The sequence below is a fragment of the Petromyzon marinus genome, chromosome 6 (genome assembly GCF_048934315.1).
Source record: "Petromyzon marinus isolate PM22_M1 ecotype Great Lakes invasive population chromosome 6, UKy_Petmar_22M1.pri1.0, whole genome shotgun sequence".
In the NCBI taxonomy this organism is placed as follows: domain Eukaryota; kingdom Metazoa; phylum Chordata; class Hyperoartia; order Petromyzontiformes; family Petromyzontidae; genus Petromyzon; species Petromyzon marinus.
This window is the reverse complement of record NC_133672.1, coordinates 13445366-13468858: the sequence shown is the minus strand read 5'-3', so window position 1 is coordinate 13468858 and position 23493 is coordinate 13445366. Positions and strand designations below refer to the sequence as shown.

At 49.0% G+C, this 23493-nt stretch overlaps 1 pseudogene; it reads left to right on the top strand.

Moving 5' to 3' along the window:
* The window catches only part of LOC116939454 (serine/threonine-protein kinase D3-like), a 66441-nt pseudogene that overhangs the window by 1358 nt on the left and 41590 nt on the right, over nucleotides 1-23493 (top strand).

The following is a 23493-nucleotide window of genomic DNA, read 5'->3' as shown; positions in this document are numbered from 1 at the left end:
TCCCCCCCCCCCCGAGTCTGCTGAAGGCTCAGCCCCCCTCCCGCCCCATTTAAACTCTGAACATTTGGTTAAAGTTTCTTTAACATTGACTGTGCCATACCCCCCCCCCCCCAATGAGTGTTGTTTGAACCTTGCCCCCCACCCCGTCCCCCTCCAACTTAAACGGGGTCACGCTTCAGGGTTGGTGTGTAAATGCGTCTGCGTGGGGAGCGGTGGCGCAGTGGTTTGCACGCTATCCGCCGCACCCGGCGACCGGTTTTGGGTATGCCGCTCACGGCTCGCATCAGTGGCGAGAGGTAATCTCTAATACCGTTTCTTGAGCCACCCCTAGGTTGACTCGGTCATAAATGAATACCTCGCGTGTAAAAAAAAAAAAGCATAAGCACTGGGTGGAGAGACAAAGGTGGCCGGACGGGCGTGGTGCTGTGACCACACCCCGTGCCGGTATGAATAGGTGCTCGCTAACAGCACCTGCGTCAAAACTCAACGTTGTGAAATTATTTTAACGGGGGGGGGGGGGGGGGGTGGTGGGAATCTTCATCGCTTTTGTGTGGGTTTCACATTGCCGTGTAATCGTAAGTTGGGTTCATAATCCAGTCTTGCGTGCAACCACCGTCAGTCAGGGGCTGTCTCACTTGAGTTGTGTTTGCTGTCCCCACTGTTGGAATTTGTGTTGTTTGCTCTGCTGCCTACAGTAACTTACACTACTACAATCAAGACCTGGTCGGATGGCTGTCCTTGCCTACCAGGTTAATTCAGATTTCCCATGGACTTGTTATGCCTAGGCTGCTATTCTACAAAAAAATATGTGGAGATGATGCTGCTGCTGCTGCGTTGGTAGTGGTGCACAAGCACAATTTACAAAAAAAAACACGTTTCGTGTCAATAACGCTGTGGCTTTAAAATAAAATAAAAATCGGCAACTTTGCGGGTAACAGCCCGGCTATGAAGAAGTGCCGTTGCCAATTTGTTATATATTTTTTTTATTTTCAGGCCACAATGTTATTGATGAATGTGAGTTTTTTTTTTTACAATTCTATCAGATTGGTTCCTTGGCTGTGTTTACATCTGAAGACGCGCGCACTCGGTTTCCCCGTAGTTCAAGGGTGTCCTCACGTCACTACCGGTCACGCCGTTTGGTTTGTCCAATCGTGCTGTTCATTTTCCTCCTGTAATATTAGTTTTAGGTAAAAGTTTCGCGAGTTGTCTTTAGTTGCGGTCACACTTGAGACCGCTATATAAGTCGAAATTGTATTGTTTTGTACTACTATTACGACCACTAAGACTTTCGCCGTTTGTCCTGAGCACCTCTCCTATGTGCTTTTCGGGTTCTCCTGCGTGTTGTTCAGCACGATGTCCAACGTTTTGCTCTACATTCCCGGAGCTTCTTCAGGAACTGCATTGAGCCGCTCGCATTCTGATTCGCACGGTTGGGTTTTGCGCGGTTGGCTACGTATGGTACGACAGAAGTTCATACATACATTCTCCCTCGATTAATTGCGAATACTTGCAACCTGAGAACATATGCGAAATCTATAACCTTTACCCTTTCATCATCAGTCTGGCCACTTAGGAATGCACAATACAGTATTGGTGCGTTGTGGAATGTGCACTCTGAAGAGGTGTATGCTGGCATGTCATTGATCCTGACGCTTTGGTGTGATGGCAGATTGTTGGTTTAGGGGAGGGGCGGGACACTCAAGGGACACTTTAGGTGCGGAGAATTGTCTGCTCACAAATTCTAGTGCAGAGGAGCCATGCCTGTGGGATTATGGGATTTGATCCATATTTGTCCACTCTGGATGGGCCATCTTTGCACTCATCCACCCTGGTCACCAAGTGTCACCCCCTTCTGTCCACCCTGGGATGTTCAGACCATATTATTATTATGGGCTGCCTCTGCTGCCGCTGCTGCTGTTTATTGGCCTGTTTATGGTGAACGATAATGTACACTTATTTTATCTCTATTTATCCAGGACAGCTGTGGGTTTTTTTTTCAGGAGTGTCCTGCATTTGGGATGTTTAGATATTTACATTCATGGCTGTTTGGCTTTTGCGACGAAGCAGGAGTGACCGGACATTGTCTCGACCGATTAAAATAATTAAGCTACCGAAAAGAACATAAGCTGATGGAACTGCATGGGCAGCAGTGGTACACGCACAAATCAGAAACCACAACTCAACACTTTCCTTATTGAAACTGCCTTCATTGTCAACGGTCACTATGACCTTCATCCAATTCCGGTTGAAGGCCTCCCTAAGATGCCGTCACCACCTTCCGTGGTCATGCGATGCTCATGCGATGCAACAATCCGTACAGCACCTGTGCTTTCACTGATTTCATCACTCGATCTCCACGACGGATGTCCTCTCAGGTGATATTCCTTTGGCTGCCACTCTGGTGTTAGTCTCGACCACCGGCTGCATCAACCTTCTTAGCGATATGTCCTGTTGAAGCCTACTTTTCTCAATAGTTCATACGATGGCTCTAATTCGTGTTTAAACAGGAATTATTTTGTCATGCTGCTTTGGCAGTGGTGCACAAGATCAAATCGCAAAACAGTGCAGCACGTTTGGCAATGACACTGCGGCCTTAAAAGGGACAAAATATCATAGTTTACATTTTGGGCAATTTCCCTTTTTCTCATTGCACTCGAATACAGAGGCCAGAGAGGTAGAGTTGACATCCACTCGCTCTGTGCTGTGGGGAACGACTGTTGCGTGAAATGTCACCTATGGTATACTTTTCATTTTAAGGCCTCAGTGTTACGAACGAATGTGTGGTTCTTTTGTTAATTTTTGTTCACTCTGTAACATCCATGCGTTCCCCTTTATTGTCTTTGCTTAACTGCCTTATTGCAGAAATTAGTGCGTGTACGTACAATGTTCTAATCGGCTCGTGAGGCAGACAATGGCTCTGCTGTGAAGAACAGCCATTGCCTTAGTACGTCATTCTGTTATACTTCTGTTATATGGCAGTGTTAATGAGGAAATGCGGTGAGTTTTTTTTCTTTCGTATGCTTCAACTTGACTGGTTAGGTCGAGTTTATGATTCCCTGCAGCCTTATTTGTGTTTGCTAGCTGGACACCCCACAACCCCCTGTTCCAATGCATCCTGCATTCACTCCCTGTTTTAATTGACAGGGGAAATAAGAGTCATCTGTGAATTAGCAACAGCCGGGGAATAATTAGAACCAAACTCGAGCAAGATGCCCAAGGGTTGGGTTCAATAAAACACTCAAACAGCACCTTTATTTTGATCATCTGGGGATTGCAGATCTGCTCTGCGTTCTCTGACCCGAGGCTTCGATCGATGGGCTGCTGAGCTGTTTTCCCCCCATACTCTGGAACTCTCTCCCCGACGTGATGTCTGGACATTTCTAAAGCGTGTCTTAAATACGATTGCTACACTTGCGTTTATTCAACTTTGAGCTAATTTAGCAAATGGTTTGTCACAATTACTCGCTTATTTTGCCCCCCTTCTTTCCCCCCGTAAGTTATTGTCATTGTGAGTGTCTGGTGTGTCTCCTGTAGATTGCTATGAGATGTCTGATGAAAGGGGCTTCATGAATAGGATTATGAGTGGTTACGTTTGTTTTTGGTGTGTGTCCCATTGTCTTCAGTGAGAGCATCTGGAATCATCTGCTCTTATAAATTGCTTCAAAAAATTCTTCACAGCACTTTGTCGATCCACCGCTGGATGAAGCCCCCCCCCCCACACATGCAGTGTTTGACCATACTTCACCACTGTCGTCAGCAGTGCGTGATAGTGAAGCGGGTGAGCTCAGGACCGGTTTAGATATCACTCCCCACTGATGTTAGCCGTGGCTGGGAATCAAACTCAGGTGACTGCTCCACCCCCCCCCCCCCACCCCCAACGTCTGTTTTGTTGCTACGAAAAATTGTGATTCAATAATCGGTGATTGGTTTTCATCTTGGGGGCAGGTGTCACATGAAACCCATTTAAACAATGCAACATCAGCCATGGTCATTCCACTAAGACGAAAGCCTCATCAAGATGAATTGATTGTTACGCGTATGATCCGATGCGCGTAGTGTGAGCGTAAGTATTGACTTTCATCGATGATGGAGCGTTACACCCCCACCACATCGTGAAAAGGTGAAGGTGCAGCTCTGAAATGTATTACTCATGCCACTGCTGCCGTAAAGGCCTCCCCTTGAGGGATCTCAGGACAGCCTCTCTAGATGGTATTTGGCCTCTGTCCACCTTGGCCAGACATCTCGGAAGACACCCTGACCACGGTACTACTCTACTGCGTTATAAAAAAAAATCCAATCAATACTGTGAGCGATACCAGCATGCACTGTGTGTTTTACCGATGCCCTGTAAATGTAATGTTTTGTACGTCCGATGACAGTGTTAGGGGACATTTATTTGGCCGTCGCTGCCCTGGGCATACCTTGCGAATTTGAACCATCCCAAGAATTCGGTCACGGCCAATAGAACGTGAAAAATAAAGGTGACATTCACGTGGGCTCGCCACAGGCATCCCCTCCCTGCGCACGTTTATACAGCGTGTGCACACCTTTATATAGCGTGTGCACACCTTTAACGGCGTCGCGTGTCCGACAATTACAGATGGCCATGGCGGCTCGGCGGCTCGAGTGATTGGTTCGCAAATCATGAGGTTGCGAGTTCAGAATGCTGGCGTTTTTAATGGAATTTCCACCGCTGGCTCTGCGGAGATGTTAGCGGGCGATGAGCCACCGCAGTTTTAAGCAAGAAGTCACCGACTCCTGGCGTGCCGTCGTCTGCCGAGCTGACCTTAAAGCAATTTTCGGAGTTCACTGTTGAAGGAGAACCTACCTCATTGCCCCATTGGGCTAACAGTTGGCCGTAAAAAAAAAAAAGTCGTAAAACAGTACAACAGGCAGACCTTTGCCTTGGCCAACTGGCACAGTTACGGCAGGACTGATCTGCCGTCTTGTGCTGAGAACTTTAAAATTTGCTCATTGTGCAGGTATCGAGGTTTTCCAATAACAGGCGGAGAGAGAGGGGCCAATGCCAATCAAGTCTTGGGGACACAACTTCGAGCAACACAGGGACAAATTGACCTTGATTTGTACGGCGTGAGAGCAAGCATAGCCCAGAATATGTATCATTCCCTGTCGGATGTCAGGGAGGGGGGCAGGCTTGAAAACCTTGAAGTTGCTGGAAAATTGTATCACGGGCTGCACCCTGCACTTTGAAGTCCGGCTTGTGAACTCGCGTGTTAGCGGTTGGATCTGCCGCAGGCAGGGGTAACGTCCCCTGGAGAGACCCGTTGCAGATTATCAGGAAATAAATTGCCTTGAGTGTCCACCCACGTTAGAAATTAACAGGTGGGGTCAAGGTCACGGATTGTTCTTGATGTAAGCAGAAACAAACAAATTTGGCCTTAATGAATTGAAAACACATCGGATATCCGTGTATATCCATGGATATCTAGTCTTTCTATTCATCAGGTCACAACACATAGCCCAACTCCTTAGTAAAGTTCCCGAGTGCTGTGTCATTCTGAGCCTTGCACGGACGCTCGATCTTGATACAGGTTCTCAAGTCCGTCGCGGTGTGCAGGTGTTTGGACATTGCACCAGGGATAGTGCATTGTTGACCGCCAACGGGGGCTGTATCTTCTTCAGCTAACGCATCAATCGCCTCCTCCTGGCTGCTCCCCCGGAAGAAGAGATACCTGCGAGGCGCGCCTGGGTCTGGACGAGAGGTTGACAACGCGCTCGCCGATAGCACGTGGGCCCCACAACATTTAAACAAAAAAGGGGTGGACTGTGTTCCTGCACAAGACTAAGATCCCCCGTATGGCCTTAACAGACGATTGGGGCAAGTGCTGTTAGCGAGTAAGTACCTATGAAGGCCGGCAGGGCACACGAGGGGGTGGGTGGCCAACACCGCGCCCGACCGCCTTTGTCTCCCCAGCGGCAAATGTTTACGAACCGCACGCAGCCAAAAATGCGTGCGCTTGCACGTCGGACAAACCTCACTCGCGCGCACACGCACGGGCGCGCTAGCCCGCAAAAGAGAGTACATTCATACGGGCCGGTTGCATAGCGCGGGAGGTTCGCGAGGCACAGCGAAAAACGCAGATAACTGGACAAACCTGTATCGTGCGTTATTACAGTGCCTGGCTTGCCTGCCAGTGTCAAGTGGCTCTGAGTAAGGCGGCTTGCTGGGGGGGGGTTACGCCGAAAGTCGAAAGGCGCAGGGGGTTGCCGTTTGCGCTGCAACGGTGAGAGCTCGCAAGGCGGATGAGAGAAGAAGGGGGCTTTACTCGGATTTCCCGCCGAGTCAGGCTGCGTGTGGGGGCTTCGTCGGGTTCGTGGGTCGCCCTGACTTTGGTATTTGGAGGCCACGCCGAGTCGGGCTGCTTGGCTGCCGTGTCTGTGTGGGCGGTGTGCTGAGCAGAGGTCGCCACTGCTGGCAGCAATTTGAAGGAATCTGTAAATCCAGGGTGGCCCAGAATTTAGGACGCGTTGGGGATTATTCCATTTATTTTAAAACTTCCATTAAAACGTTGTAATTGTTTATTCTTTAAGTTAATATTTTTATCTGTTATTATTAATTTACCTCAAATTCGTCGTTTACAAAACTCGACCAAGAACCGTGCATGAATTGAGAACAAACATAATTGATGAATGTTCAAAGATTACACTGCTGTAATCTTTAAAAGAAAAAGTCCTAAATTCATTTTAAAAACAGAATTCACGCATGTATTAATGTAAATAAGTTTGAACATTTGTTAAAGTAAATAAAATAACCAGAATGTAATTTGTTTAAATAAATGTTACCCCAAGTGTCCTGACTTTTACAATGCTATTTGTTTTTCTTGGTCGGGGAGTTTATCTTTGAGACATTAGAGACCTCGGACGCAAGGCGGTGTATGCGACAGTGAGTGCGTGTTACTGGAATGTAATGCGTGTGTCTGGGACTATGGCACTGTGAGATCATTTATGCAAGCGCTGCATATTTAGGGTTTTCACGTACATGTCTATAGATATGTACGAAACATTTACTGCTTGCTTTTTACCAGACCTCATTCCAAAGAGCCCTCTCTCTACACCACAAAGGTCATTTTGCTGGTGGATTTGAATGAATTTTGTGTTTGTGTGGCGATACCCAAAGGAAGGAGATTAATATATTACCCTGAAAGCTCCACTACAGCACTCGGTGAGGTTTTATTATAGATTTTGGTTGACGTAGGATTGACGCCTTAAAACTAACTAAACTAAAAACTATTTTATTTTACCAGATGAAGCCCACTGAGCTAGTATCTTCTTCAGAAGCGACAACAGCCACAAATGATAGCTCAAATAAGTGTCTCCTCATGTGGAAATTTATAGCAGCCAAATAATCTGAACGATGATACCCTTTTGTTCTTTCGGTAAAGTCACGTAGGCAGAAGAAATAAAACAAAAAAGAATAAATCACGACGTTTCGATCGCAACGCAAGCGGTCGTCCTCAGGCGGAAAAAAATATAATCCAGCAGTGGAAACTGCTGAACCGGCGAGAGAGCTGTAACAGCGAGAAAAAAATATAATATATAACGACGTTTCGATCGTAACACAAGCGGTCGTCCTCGCTGTTACAGCTCTCTGGCTGGTTCAGCCAGAGAGCGAGAGAGCTGTTTTCTAAATGCGGAAGGAAAAACCGGAGGACCCGGATCAAAATCCACGCGACCACGGGGAGAACATGCAAACTCAAAATATACAGGAGTATTGTTCGGGATTTAAAACAACTTCCTGCATACCAGGCAAGGTAGCTAACATCTCGCCACCGTTGCGCCTGGCTGCTGGTTGGCTACACACGGTCGGCTAAGTATGGTGCGTAAGAAGTTCAACATACATACATTCATACAGGTGAGGGAAATAATATCTCGCCACCGGGGCGCCCTTAATGCTTGATTCGTTACTTTTCATTGACTTATCATTTTGTCTTGTTTCGGTACGTGTGAAAGTCTAAATATTGTTCGACCTGGTTAATAGACACTTTTAACAAGCACACTGTTATTCTGAAATCGTATTCGTTTTCTTTCAGAATTCGCCCTCCCCTCAATTCACTTTACTTGAGTGACTGAAATTCCATGAACGTAGTGAACACGGTACAGTACTCCAATGTGTTATCTCAACATTACACTACCTTGGGGGTGGATCGGTGGTGCAGGGATTAACGCACTGAGCCATGACCGTGGTTACCCGAGATTCGATTCCCAGCCACGGCAAGCATCGGTGACGAGTGATCACTTGACCTGGTCATGGGCGCACCCGCCGCTTGACCAACACCGCAATCTCCAGTGTAGGGAAGTATGGTTAAACAACTGCCACGACAGACACAACCAACATGGCGAGGCCTAATTTCAGCAAACAATGTCACAAATGGCTGTTAACTATTGTATCACATTCAGCTGGCTCACTTGTTATTATTTGCCTCCTCTTGCTCTCAAAATCTTGATTTGTAACCCATGCCTCGTACGTGTTGCACAGCACTCGTGCTGCGTGTCCTCCAGCAGTAGTGAGTGTTGGCACAAACATGTGATTCGGCTTACTCTTTTATTGGGGAGGGGTATTGCTGTGCCAGGTAGATTGGCCCACATTTGGCCAGAGCAAGCGAGTGTGAGCGAGCGTCTCCAGGTGAAATACCTTTGGACAAAGAAATGTACTTTCTGCATTCATGCTCTGGGTCCGAGGTCCACAATCTGCGCTGGTGTTCCTGCAAGTTAAACAACTTTGGAACAAACAAAGCCACTCCGCCGATTGTCGAGTGTCGTTCACCTTACAGTCGTAGTGTGTAGCATTTGCGGCGCTGGCAGTGGGAAGGGGGGGGGTGCATTGTGGAGCTGGGTTGAAAACAAAAAGCGTGCGCGTGAGCGCTCCAATTAATCCGGGGGACAACATCGCGAATGGGGTGTCGGCTGCTTTAAGACGCGCGCACCTCAGGGTAGGAGGACGCCGTGAGGCGCCCGTTGTCTTTGTCGACCAAACCTCGGTGTCGTGGTAGGATTTCCATTCGGCACAACGACAACAAACCCACCGCCCCCCCCACCCCCCACCGACGTGCGACTCGTCGTAACAGCAATGGCAGCGCTACTCTTTGGTTCTATTCGGTAAAGTCACGTAGGTAAACATAAAATAACAAAAACTCACGACGCTTCGGCCACCACACAAGTGGCCTTCATCAGGTGAAGGGACTGGACTATCCAGAGGACAGCGTTGGAGGGAAGACAGCAAGCCCAGCTTAAAGGACGCGACCTGGGCTTGCTGTCTTCACTCCAACGCTGTCCTCTGGACAGTCCAGTCCCTTCACCTGATGAAGGCCACTTGTGTGGTGGCCGAAACGTCGTGATTTTTTGTTATTTTTTTTTTACCTACGTGACTTTACCGAATAGAACCAAAGAGTATGAATCCTTGCAGTCACGAAAGCTTCAAATCTAGAAATGGCAGCGCTACTCGTCACGTTTCGTTCTGTCTCGGTTATTACTGCGCCACAAAACGAGACAAAGGTCCCCTGCCGCGCAGCCATGTGCGCCGGTGGTGGGCAATCGGCGTTTGCGAGCGCCTGCTAAGGAACGCGCCGTAAACCGATGGGTGGCGGTGCGGCGGATTCGACCCCAGTAGAGACGCTGGACACGTTCCGACGCCACTGGTGTTGGCCCGTGGCTGGAAATCGTGAAGCTCGGATCACTGGGTTCGTGGTGCAGTTTCACGAACCACTCTGCCACCGCTTTCCATTTAGGTTATTAGCACACGTGTAGAAACCAAACAGATGTACCTCGGTTATGCCTGTACGCCATCAGGGCAAGTGCTCTTTAAGCACGCCAATTAAAGTCCTATTAGTGCGTGTTGGGAGGGTAGTGTGTCCAGCACCACGCCCAGTTGTCTTTTGTCCCCCTCCCCCCACTGTTACCGTTCACACACTTGAACAGCTACACGTTTAAGGCTAAATTAACTTCGCGGTTGGCCCGAGGCAGGTTCAGATACCACTTGCCACCGATGGCACACGCACCCACTGAATGGCATGTGTAATCTAAATGGCAGCTGCAGATGATTAGCCCACTAAAATAGCATAGAAATTAAATACAAGGTTGTACTATAAAGCAAACCTTCACAGTCCTCTGTGTTAATATACTGTCATCTCCGTTATGCTCCATAAGCAACATAATCAGCCATGGGTCCATCCACTGCTGGATGAAGACCTCCCCAAGCCTCCGCCATCGCCCACGATCACGCGGTTGAATATAATCCGACTAGCCCACCTGCACACGAGCTGATTTCGACCACCTCCATCTCCGCGATGCTTACCAAGAAAAATTAATGTGCCATAAATCCAAAAGTCCTTTCCGGGAGTTGGGGACTGGGCAAGGGGTGAACGCCTCCCATTTGCCAACGGGGTGCAATTATTCAACAGGGAGCAGACGGGAACTTGGGAAGGGTGGAGAAAACCACAGCCCCAGCCATCGGCGGTGGTTAGAAAGATTCTCTGTGGTTGCAGGCCATTTTCGAAAATGCACAAGCGATGGGATGGGGCGCGCGAAGGTCAAGGGTTGAGAGTCTGGCCTTGCAGGGATTGTCGTCTGGGAGAGAGGGAGCTATTGTCGTGAAAAGTCTGCACGAGTGTATCTCTACACAAGTGTGTGTCCTAGATGTGTCCAGGTGTGCAGGTGTTTGCGTGTGTTTGTGTATGTGGGGAGCGGTGTTGGAGTGGTTAGCGTGCTCCGCTACGAGCCCGGTAATCCCAGTTCGATTCACGCTTACAGCCAACACCACTGATGATTATCGCCGCAGCCTCAAACGAGTACCCGGTACAATGTAACTATCGCCACTGGGGAGACAAAGGTGGTGCTGGCCACCCACCCCCTCTTTTACCGTGCCAGCCTTCATAGGTGTTCGCTAACAGTACTTTCCCCAACAGTCTGTCAAGGTTATAGGGAGGAATCTTTGTCTTTTTATGTGTGTGTATGTTGTTTGTGTTTTGGTGCTCGGTAACAGCACTTGCTCCAACAGTCTATTGAGGCCACACGGGGGATCTTTGTCTTGTTATTGGCTTTGTGTCTAGGCATGTGTGTGTCTCGAAGCGTGTGCATGTGTGAGTGTCTCGGTATCCGTGTGCTGCTTTCATCATACAGAAATGAGCCTGACACTAGTCAGTAAATCTACCGGCGCCCGAATGGCGTGCCCCCTTTATATAATCTCTCTGGCTTTGGTCAAAGGTCATTGCAGGTAAATGCATTCCTTGGGCATGACTGGGTAAGTGGTTCCCCTCTCCCGCCCTAGTTTCCATGTTCATTACTGTCTAGAGCAGAACAACCCTTGCGTTGGACAGTTCTAGAATCATCCGACAAACCAACACGCACAGTACGTAGCTCTAGAGATCCATCGAAGGCGTACCGTGTATATATTGGCTTTCGTAGGAATGTGCTGCTGAATGGCACAATGAGGAATGTATATAAACTGCATAACCGTAAATAGTTTAATTGATTCTCGGCTGGAACTCATGTTGGCTTTCCAGGAAACCAAAATGAAAGAATGCATTTATTTTAGCGTCGAATACTCTTCCGGCGTCTGATCAGCGGAACGCGAGGAATGAGCCTGGGTTGGCTTTGGAAGAGGTGCTGCCCCGCTCTCGTGCGCCGTGGAGTGTTGGTGTTCAGAGGTTCAGGGATAGATTAAGAGCAGGCTTGTCATTTTTTTTTTGCAATGCAATGACGTTTGGGTTCATGGCGTGTCGAGATCCAATTGTGTCTAGACACGCCGGCACAAAACAGCGGATAATGTTTAACCGTGGGGAGCAAAGATAAGTATTTGTCTTGGTGCGTGTATAGATTTAAATTAAGAGACGAGAAGGCCATGGATACAGGGTGGTGAGAAGAAGGTTTTGAGCCTGGACTTGAACTTAAGCACAGGGAGTCGACAGCACGGATGGCCACGGGGTGAGAGTTCTAAACTACGGAGGCAGCAGAGGAGAAGGAGCGACCTTCCCACTCAGCGAATATTTGACTGGAGGACTTGAATCTGCAGTTTTGAAACAGATGGGCATCATCTTTCTGTGTGACCCCCATCGCAATGGGGCTTCTTCCTTCCATGGTGGCGCTGAACGTGATAAAATGATGCTTATTTGAAAAATATCACTGCAGTCAAACGATAGCGCCAACAGTATCCCTAACTCCAATGCCGTCCATTCGGCGTATATTGACGCATCGACTAAACAGTAAAGATCGATTGTTACGATCGCAATGCATGCAATGTATTGTGTGCCAAATAATAATATGCTAATGTGACGTGTAAGCTAATGTCGCCAACGAGACGATGCGAAAGAGACGGACCGAACAAGAAACATTACAAACGAAACTGCAACTAATCGAATCACGGATAAGATTCCTGATAGTTAATTCGCTTTCTGGGGCGTGAGGGAAGGGGGAATTGTTACAGACGGTTACATCATGCCCATTACTCCTGTACCCTGTGAGTTACAAATCTGATCGTGTGGTAGCAGCAGCAGGATTTTTCAGCGCAGCAGGACTTTGTTTATCGCTGCGCCGATGCCTCCCAAGACTTCGATGGAATGCGCTCGACTCGTGCCGACACGACGGCCGTGGCCGCTAAGTGGCTTGGTAAGCGCTCTGACAGCCGGAATTGAGTTTGCGCCGATACCGGAAATTAGAACACGACAATCGCTGTCATCGGCGGTCTCCATTGCCATGGAACAGTGTCGCCATCGGTCACCACCGGTGACGGTTCCTATCGTTGTCTTTCCTCCTCAACGGGAGAGGCGGTTGGGGCGAAGGGGGCATTGAAAAGCTAACTTGCACGCAAACGAAGGTGGCGGCAGCGTTGGCGCGTGACAACTGCGTGCCACCCAGGCCGTTGGCAAGTCTTCGCGAGATGCCAAACTCACCTCTTTATTTAGGCGATTTTGTCCGTGTCGCCGCCGAAATATAAAACGGCACAACTTTACGGTCATCTCACTGTGGGACTGCTTTGGAGCGACGATTTTTTCCACTCGATGCGTTGGCCCTCGCATCGGTCCGTGTTCGTTATAGCGGCCTTGGTCGTGACGCTTGCTGAGGTTTTTCCCAGATGTTTCAAGAATCAATGAAGTAGTCTATTTATGCATCTCTGTGTGCGGTTCAGTGTTCTGGAAGATAACTATAGGCAGCACCGGTGGTGTATTTGTGAGTTCTGCTAAAGCACTGCGGGGTGGTGGGAACAACGATCCAAGAGCGTTCGTGTTTTTAAGCAAACAAATTCTGCATGAAAACATTGGTCCCGAAGGGCCAGAGGCAAAGTACAAAAACACATTTTTTTTTAAATTATGAGTTTTGGAACAGGAGCCATGTCTGAGAATTTAATTCCTTGTCTATTTTACTACCCACAATCCGGCAAAATGTTGCACAATCATGTTGTGCTATGGGGTACTGTCTTCCATTTACTTGCGGAGCAATACGCTTCAACTGAACGTGGCCTCGCTTGTGAATTAAGGGCACTGCGATTTTTGTGATCTTGACTCATTCATTTCCGTGGCTGAAGCTTCCCCCCCATTCCTATCCAATCTCCCCTCCATCCTCTTGACCTCACTGCACGACGGTTCTTGAGCCATAACTATGGAGGGATGGTGAAGATCGTTTCTGTTTGCTTTCCCTCAGCACTGTGTTTAAGGTGACGCCTTCGCCGGAAGCAGTTTAACGTCATTCCGAAGGAGCATTTATTGATGATGTTTTGAGTGCTTCAATAATAATTAATTTGCGCTTATAAAGCATTGCACCGTTATTCGCTCGCTCTCAAAGAGAGGGAATGACTCGGGGGTGCAAGGAGGAACCACAGGCAAGCGGGAAAGGCAGCCTAGTGGTGAGTCGTTCCCAAATTCCCACCCCAAGCTCAGCGGTCCTCTTTCTATTAAAGTTTTATCAGCTTATTTAATGAGTGTTTACATCTGGGAGGAACACACGAGCACCCGGAGAAAGCCCACTCGTGCGAGGGGGCAACACTCAGATGAAAACAGGTGGAGTCCACATTCGCCGTGCCTCTTTCTCCTGGCAAGCCAGGGTATGGCACCTCCTTGGTGCCCCATGGGAAGGGAGTTTCACAACATGTGATCCACCAACCATCGCTGCCTCCGCAGTGCTGGCTTTACGGTGCAGCATTTGGCTACTGTGATAACCCTGGGACCTGGCGATGAGTCCGAGTCCCTGCTTTAGGTGATCCTGTGGTGATGGCCCCCCCACTGGCTTCACGAACTGCGGGAACCGAACCGTCCATGTCGGCAGGGATCCATTTCAGCTGGGTCTGTCTCGGTCGGTGATGTGGAAAATGTCAGCACTCGGCAGACTACATCCAGCATGCCTCTCGCTATGGCTGTGGCAACGAGCCGCACGCGCCTACTCCAGTCTACTCGTGACCTGGAGAACACTCGCTGAAGATGAATCCCTGCATCGTGCAGAGTTCTCCATACAATTGTTCACCCGTGCGCCACTCGCCGGTTCACCTATGTGACACTACTCGTTTTACACGCAATGAGTGTTTGGAGCTACGTTCCTGAATATATTCTAGAACGCCGAATGGAGCATGGCTTCCAAATGCAACAACAAAACTTCTAGTTTGAATTTTTCAAAACATTGCCTAGAGCCACTGCTCATCTCATGGTTTGTTGGTTTAATTAGTTTTTTTTAGCGTTTATACACTACAGTTTATTTTGCTAAGAAGCCCAAACTGAATTTGTTTCGGTTCGTAACAGGCTTGTCTTTTGATCTCATGTGCCCCGGTTACGCGGTCATCAGCAAATTCTTGGAATTTCTCGCCACTCTGAGTTGATCTGATGTCATTGTAGGCAAAGTCTCCAATGCAAATATACTGATTTGGTCATGCTGGATTTTATATTAACTCTGGATAACTTTGCCAATCTTATTAAGCAATGATTGCTCGAGAGTAATGGAAAAATGTTCGTGCATATATGAAGCCTGGGGTTTGCGTGAACTTATTTTAAAGAGAGCTAATTGGGAGATTCCCCTCCCCCCCCTCAATAGCCTCGATTGATGATAAAAGTAACAATCATTTATAAACCACTTTGCGGTGCACAAATAAAATAGACTACAATTGTGATGCCAAGTGTGGAATTAATGGTACCATTCCCGGCCTTGGCTAACACCAGTGGCCAGTGATTTCCGGCACCGATGCTGGGCCTCCCCTTCAGGCTGCACTCTCCAGCATGGTGAAGTATGGTCAAACCAATCACCATGGCATGGCACGGAGAGAGGCCTGCGATTAGCAGGGCAGTGACCACAAGGGGCTGTACATTATTCTATTGTGCATCGGCGGTAGGGCTTGGGCGGGGACATTGCGAGCAGGCGCCGATGGACCAGGGTGATGGAAATGGCAGCCAAATGAGAGAAGGGACGACCACCACAGAGAAGGTGCGACGTCGGGTTTTTTTTAGCGTTTATCCACCACTCCAGCAATGCTAAACCGTGGCTGCCGATGATGGTATTTGAATGAAATCGAAGCTGCTTGCTCGGTCTAGCCACGCAAACCCGCTCTCCTCCTTACGTCCGCCCCCCCCTTGTGCTCCCACCCCAGTGCATCTCAGCCGGAAATGTGTGGGTGCGTGCGTGTTTGTGGAGCGGCTCGCCGGGGTTTGGGGGAGGGGGGTTAGAGTGATGCGTTTGCTGCGATGGGGCTGGGTTTTTGGGTTTATGCCCTCGCACGTCCGTCCGTGTGTGTCTGCTTGAAAAGCGCCGCCACTTTGGAGCTGTCATGTTGGTGCGTGCGTGCGCCCTTGCATGCGTGCTTGCATTCATGTGCACGTGGGCGTTGCTCATGGCCACCAAACACCAGTGACGATTATATGAATCGGTCCTGGCCCTTCCCTCGGTCGACTCAGCCTTAAATGAGGAGCTGGTGCTGTGTGTAAACGTCGCCACCGAGGAGACAAAGGCGGTCGGGCGTGGTGCTGGCCACCCCACCCCCCTCTTGTGCCGTGCCGGCTTTCGTAGGTGCTCGCTAACAGCACTTGCCCCAACAGTCTGTAAAGGCTACGTGGGGGGGGGGGGGGAATCATTGTCTTTGTACGTGGGTGTGAATGCCTTTCCCGCGTGACGCCAAAGCCTGCTCGTCCGCTTGGCAGTCTCTCCGAGATGTAATCTGTGTCGCGGGTGGGATTGGCGCACGGAAAGGACGAGCGCGTGGCGTTGTGCGAGCTCTCGCCGTTGCGCTCTCTCCGCCGCCGGTGCTGGTGGCGAGCGAGAGTCGGTCCGCGAGGCCACACCAGGCGGTTGCGCGCCCACGTGGCGTCGGTGCCGCCAGAGGTGGCGTCACGTGAGCCCCGTTCCCAATGCCTCGATGTGGCCAACCACGTTGAATGATGGGACAACCAATTTGCAAGAAGAGCGTTATCAAGTACTCTTTGGTTCTTTCGGTAAAGTCACGTAGTTAGAAATAAAATAAAATTAAACAAATCACGGCGTTTCCATTGCAACACAAGCAACCTTCATCATTTCGATTTGAAGCTTTCGTGACTGCAGGGATTCATCTTCTTGGTTCTTTCGGTAAAGTCACGTAGAAGGGAAATAATAAAAATAAAACGTAAAATAAAATTCTCACGACGTTTCGGCCACAACACAAGCAGCCGTCCTCAGGTGAAGAAACAGAATTGTCGGAAAGACAGCGCTCCAATGAACACTGCTAAGCTTGGCTGCCAAGCTTGTATTGTGGCCGAAACGTCGTGAGAATGTAATTTTATAATGTTTTATTTTTATTATTTTATTATTTCCCTTCTGCGTGACTTTACAGAAAGAACCAAGAAGAAAAAAACCTTCATTTGGGAACAATCACAGCAAGAAAAAAAAGTTGCTGAAGTGGGCGAGAGAGCTGCCGTGGCAAGAGGTTATATAGGTATCAAATAATTCATTCCTTCTTGATTTGAAGATTTCGTGACTGCAGGAATCCATACTCTTTGGTTCTTTCGGTAAAGTCACGTAGATAGAAAATTAATAGATCACGACGTTTCGGTCGCAACACAAGCAACCCTTATCAGGATGAGACAAACACAGCAAGAGAACTGCTAACGCAGGAAAAAAAGCTGATGTAACACGAGGTTATATAGGCTTTAGGTAGACATAGATAAATCGATATTACTTACGTTTTGCTACCTGGGGTGGCACCGATTTCAGCTCTGGCGAATGGAACAAGTTTGTTATTGCGGGTTAGCGCGCTGCGTTACGAACCCGCCCAACCTGGAATTCGATTCCTGCTCGCGGCGAACATCAGTGATGGATATCTGAACTGTTGGCTTCCTCGATATCTTCTCGGCCTTAATCGAGTACTCGCAGAACTGTGTAAACATTAGTACTGTGGAGGCAAACATGGCCAGGCATAGCGTTGCTGGTCTCAACCAAATCCCCTCTTATGCCTTTGCCGGCTTTCACACGTGCTCGTTAAAAGCACTTGCCCCAAACAGCGTCTTTGCCTATACGGGGGATTTTTTTTTGCCTTTGTCTATATCCACGGAGGCTCGTTTGTTTTGCCTACCAGCGAATAATTACGGTAAGTCTCCAGTTATTGAATACCTAGACAACAATCTGCCCGGCTGGCGGTGAAGGTCTAAAAGTTTGACACCCTCTGTTTTAGCAGCATTATTGCCGTCCGGTTCAAAGCACGTGTGTCTCAGATTTGTGTGTGTGCGCGTGCCCGAGTTTCTGTTTCGCAGGGGAACGGTAGTGTAGCCGTTAGTAGGCTGCGATACCGAACCCCACACGGCCCGATTTCAAGTCCCGCTCGTGGCCAACACCAGTGACGATTATCTGAAATGGTCCTGGGCTTCACCTGGGTCGACTCTGCCTCCTGATGATTACCTAGTGTGGTGTCCGTAGACAAAGGCGGCCGGGCGTGGTGCTGGCCAGCCACCCCCTCGCGTGCCACAGTGCCGGCCTTGATAGGTGCTACTCGCTAACAGCACTTGCCACAACGGTCTATTAATGCTGTACAGGAGATACTTGCCTTGTTTATCGCGGAGAAAACAAACATGCCGTTTGTTTGCAGCGCATCAAATCTTGGCTGCCGTAAATGTCGAGTGGCCATGGCACACGGGCGGTGTTACGCAAATTTCATACCGAGTTGTGTAACTGGATTTGGGACGGAATTTTTCATTTTAAGAGCGTGCAAATTTTACAGTCCAGTAAAATATAAACGTGTCGCGCAGCACGCGGAGGGATGTGCAATGTTTAACATTGTGAAGGCTGCTCAGAATAATTTGTTTCTGTAATTGAGATACGCCAGCACTTGCACTTACTGTAGGACTGTTCTTGTTTTTCGCAATAGCGCCCATGTCATATATATATACAGTCTTATAAAACACGAAAGATCCCCCGTATAGCCTTGAATAAGCTTTTTGGGCAAGTGCTGTTTGCGAGCGCCTATAAAGTCCGGAACGGCCAGCACCACACCCGGCCACCTTAGTCTCCCCAGTGCCGATGTTTTTACACACCGCACCAGGTACAGATCAGATTATCGTCACTGATTTTGGTGACCGTGGGCCGGAATTGAACTCAGGACACCGGGTTCGCAGCGCAGCGCGCTATCCGCTGCACGACCACTGCCCCTATTATATCTATACATATACACACATCGTACGAATAATAACAATCCGCTGGTGGATGAAGACCTCCCCACACCATGTCGATCATGGGGGATGTTTGACCATACTTCACCGTGCAGGTTGGTGATGGGGGCGGGTGGTGGTGGGGGGGGGGTGCCCTTGACCAGCTTAAAAGCCACTCACGACCTGGAATTAAACTCTGCTTGCTGGACTTATAGCGCAGTGTGCTAACCACTGTGCCACCACTCTGCCCTTGTATGTATCTCTGTAAATGTGTTGTACCGTGTATAGTTCGTACGTGACATGGATCCGCAGCATAAGCCTGGCTTTATTATATCGGTGGATTCGCCGGGTATAATAGTCCGTGCTGACCATTTAAAAAAAGGAAGTGGGCTTGGGCATAACACGTTGCTCGTATGAACGATGGCCGGTGGTCAAGGCTAACGATGGAGTGGCAGCCAAAGGAGGCAACCGACGCCCGAGAGGGCGGGTGTGGTGGGGATGGAGCGATGAAATCGGCCCACGTGCAGGAGCCAGAGGGAATGCTGCAACTTGATATTGAGAGACGACGATGGCTTGGAGAGGCTTTCCTCCAGCAGTGGACAGATTATGGATTATGTTAATAATGAGTCCGTTGAGACCGGAAGTCTCTTTTCAGTGTCGACCTGAGTACACACGGCACAAGTAGACACAGAAAATGCAGCTCGTCTACAAAGGTCCATACTCTTTGGTTCTTTCGGTAAAGTCACGTAGGTATAAAATAAAATAAATCACGACGTTTATTTTATACCTACGTGGATTCCTGTAGTCACGAAAGCTTCAAATCAAGATACAACTGTCCAGTTCGTCAGTCTACAGTTTGGTACAAGAATGAGCTGACTGGGTCCACATCAGCTGTGGTCACTTCTCTGACCCAGGCAAAGGTCATTGCCAGGGGCATCGCATCTGCAACGCTGCCCTTGCCTGCCGTAAGCCCCTTTTGTCTTCGGTATAACAGCACCGAACCTCATTATGCAGGTGTGGGACGCACACATGGGGCAGATTTACTCTTTGCATGCTGCGGGGGGGTGGAGGATGGCGGTAAGTACGAGCGAGTAAACTCCACAAGTAACGAGTCCCCGTATTCACAGGAATGTCCACCTGTGCTTACGGGGGAGGGGGTGGGGTGGGGCTGTGAGAGAGTGGGGGCTGGGAGTCGCGCTCTCGCTCGCCTTCTCTCTCTCTCTCTGCTTCCCTTGAAAGTTCATTACGCGCACGTACACGGACACTCGTCCCCGTGGCCGTACACACACACAGTCACTCAGACAAACTCGCACGTGGACTAATGCTCGCATCCAGAGATAAAGCTCCCCCCCCCCCCCCGATAGCTTTAACAGACTGTTGGGGCAAGTGCCGTAAGCGAGCACCTATGAAGGCCAACACGGCACACGAGGGGGGGAGGGTGGCCAGCACCACGCCCGACCGCCTTTGTCTCCCCAGTGCCAAGTCGGCACTGATGTTGGCCATGAGCCGGAATCGAACTCGGGTCGCCGCGTTTGTAGTGCACATACAGAGACGTGCGTGCATACACGGAACGGACACACAAACTCGCGTACAGATGCGCGTAGATTTTCTTGCATACGCGTTTACACATGGACGGACATTCACAGACACGCATGCACGTACTCGCATACACAGACCGACACAGTCATCCGCAGTCGTGGAGAGGTCTCAAGGTATTGAGAAAGGTACACTTTAAGTCTCTCTGGCCAAACACTGGGCCTAGATGCTCGTCATCAGTTTGTGTCCAGCAGTCGACTGCATCAGTACCACGCATTGTATCGGTTTATGCTGGACACTGATGCGGAGAATGTTTTATAGAAATATGAAGAACTGCACTGTTTGTCATATATGCAGGTGTTTGTGTATTTTTGATATCTAAAATATTTCAGCGGTCCCCTTGCTTTTGAACTGTACAGTAGGTTTATATTTCGTATGGAATACGAGACGGCACAGATAATGATACTATTTCAGTAAACTTGGGGTGGATCTGTGGCACAGTGGGTTAGCGCACTGTGCGTCAAACCCAGCGACCCGAGTTTGATTGCCAGCCACGGTGCCTAACATCGGTGGCGAGCGACATCCGAGCCAATCCCTAACCCCCAACAACCCCCTTCACCAATTCGCATTGACCAGCATGGTGCAGTGCGGTTGAAACAACCGCTCCAGTGACTGGCATGGAGGAGGCCTTCATCCCAAAAGTCGATTGACAACGCGGCTTGTTGCACCGAGCGGTCAACTTCAATAATATTTTAAACAAGGATGTTGTTTAAAATATTATTGAAGTTGATCGCTCGGTGCAACAAGTTGACCGAGTAAGGATGTTGTTGTCACATGAGTCGTCCTATCTCGGTTATCAAAGCAACGTCGGAGGCTGCAGATGTATCTTGTGTTGAATTCCCCCTCCCTGCTCGTGACCAGCTAAAAGGAATATTTTATTTATATCATGGAAAAAACCCTCCCCCCCCATAAAAATAAAAGCGTGGTTCCTGTTTTCATACACACGTGGGCCACCCAAAAAGCTGCCTTTTTCCACCACTCGCCCTGCTGTGCGTTTGGTCGCTGGGTGGCGGTGGCAAGGACAACAACGAATCCCACCCAGTGTTTGTTTTTCTCCAGGCTGGTCGATTGGCTCTCAGCATCTGCCGCTGTGGGCAGGGATTGTTCGTGTCGCCGCTCGTTCGATCGCGCACCGTCTGCGCCAAACTGCCGATTCATTGGGCACAATGCAAATCGCCAAACTCTGTCGGCCAGATGGTCACGATTCCGGATGAGTGGCCTACTTTTGTTGTACGACCTCCTCTTGACACCTTGCAGCTCCTGCGGGTGGATGTGTCTCACACGGCTCAATTTGTCAATCTCGCTTCCAAAGGTCTGGATTAGAGGCGTGCGCGAGCGTCCACGCGCCCACTACACCGGCCCTGAGATGTGGAGCATAGTGAGACATGATATTTCTTTCTGCAGTCTATGTCCTTCGTGTTCCCCATCCACACTGTGAGGCCACGTGGGAGGCTGGTGGGCCCTCTCCCGGCCGGATCCTGACACAACTGCTGTGATGCTCTTCCTCTGATGTTACAGTAGCCCATTCACAGGTCCACAGAGGAACACTCGTTCACCATGCTGCCCTGTTTCTAAAAGTATTGCTTGCATTTTTTTAATCGCTTTCTTATATCTATCCATATTGTGCTGTCGAGGTAATCACTCGCAAAACAGTGCCATCTTATGTGTTGGAGAACTGACCACAGCTACCTCCGGACATTGTATAACTGTTTAAAACACCGTAATGCAGATGAACATTTTGTTTTGAACAGCCAAACCGCGTCACCTTGGTGATTTTGCGCCAGTCTGGCAAACCGATCTCGCACACAAACACGTCCATTGTTAAGGTAGCATTATCTCAGTTTCAAAGTTTTTATTGCTAAATTCACCCATTGTGTGAGATTCCCCACAATCCTCGACTGTGACCCTGTTCGTTGTTGTGATACGTTGTTGTGATACGTTGTTGTGATACATTGTGATGCGCTATGCCTTGAGCGGTGCTCCAGGCTGCTTTGTGCTCACAGCAGCATGTTGCTGGCACTGTCGCGATCGTCTTCAATGTCCATTTATGACTTATTTTAAGGTATCCACTACTTTAACCAGCAAACGCTGCCTCTCCAGGCCAGCCACCAGCACAGTACGAGACTTCAAGTATGTGTCTGTGGACCTGCGCATGCAGCCTGTAATTTTATATCGCAATATTACATTTTATTATTCATAAGTCATTCTAATCGGGGGCACCCTTGCGTGCCGTGCTGGTCCAGCTGGAGTGTGGTTGGCGTTTCGGTTTGCAGTCCTTTATTTGAAAGGGCCTGGATGTTTTGTTGTGAGCAAACCACATTATTCTCTTAGGTGGTGGCATTGTTTAAATATTAATCCCAGCAATATCATTTTCTCTGTGGGACGGCCATTGCGCAATATCCTGTTTGGAAAACTCAACTCGCGCGGCCCGCGACCTTGTTGTTCCCGTATGACCAATGCCGCAAGAGTGTCACCACACATTCGCTCTTAAAACAATATTAGGCAACTTACAGAATTGGCTGCAGATTTTTAGGATTTTGTGTGCTTATTCTTTCATTGTTACTCTGTCACGTGGGCTGACGGCTCGCAATTTGTCCTCGCTTGTTCTCTGTCCCGAGCTCACACGCGCGCGCACGCACTGGATGGGAGAGCTCACTCGCTCTTCAGCTCTCGCGTCTCAACCCCCTGGGCAAAAGGCTCAGGATGGAATTGCCTCTCAAGCCGTGGGTTTGTGTGAAGGTTGCGATTCGTTCGAATGTGGCCCCTTGAAACTATTTTAGGGGCGCCGTGGTGGCGAGATGTTAACTCCCTCGCTTGGTGTGCAGGAATCATGAGTTCGATCCCAGCCCTGACGCCTGTTGTGTATTTGGAGTGTTCTCTCCCAGTGGTCGCGTGGATTTTTCTCCGGATTCTCCAGCTTTTCCCTCCACATTTATAAACGTGCTTTTAGAGTATTTGGCTGCTGTAAATTTCCACATGATAAGCTACTTTGCTGAGTAATCGTTTGTGACCAGGTTGCTTCTGAAAAAGAGCTATATAGCTCAGTGGGCCTTAGCTGGTAAAATTTAAATAGTTAATAGTTAGTTATTTTACTGGAAAGTGACCGGCTAGTGACACTTGGGAATAACAAAGAAGCTGGTCCATGAAAGAGCCCCTGATGGTGTGATCACTGATTGATGAAACAGTTGGAGTCCACAACTCCTGGTCCCAGTGTAGAACAGCGCAGCTTAGCAAACCGCCGAGGATTGCGCAACGTTGAGAGATACAAACCGAGAGGTGAATAACGATTCACCTTCTC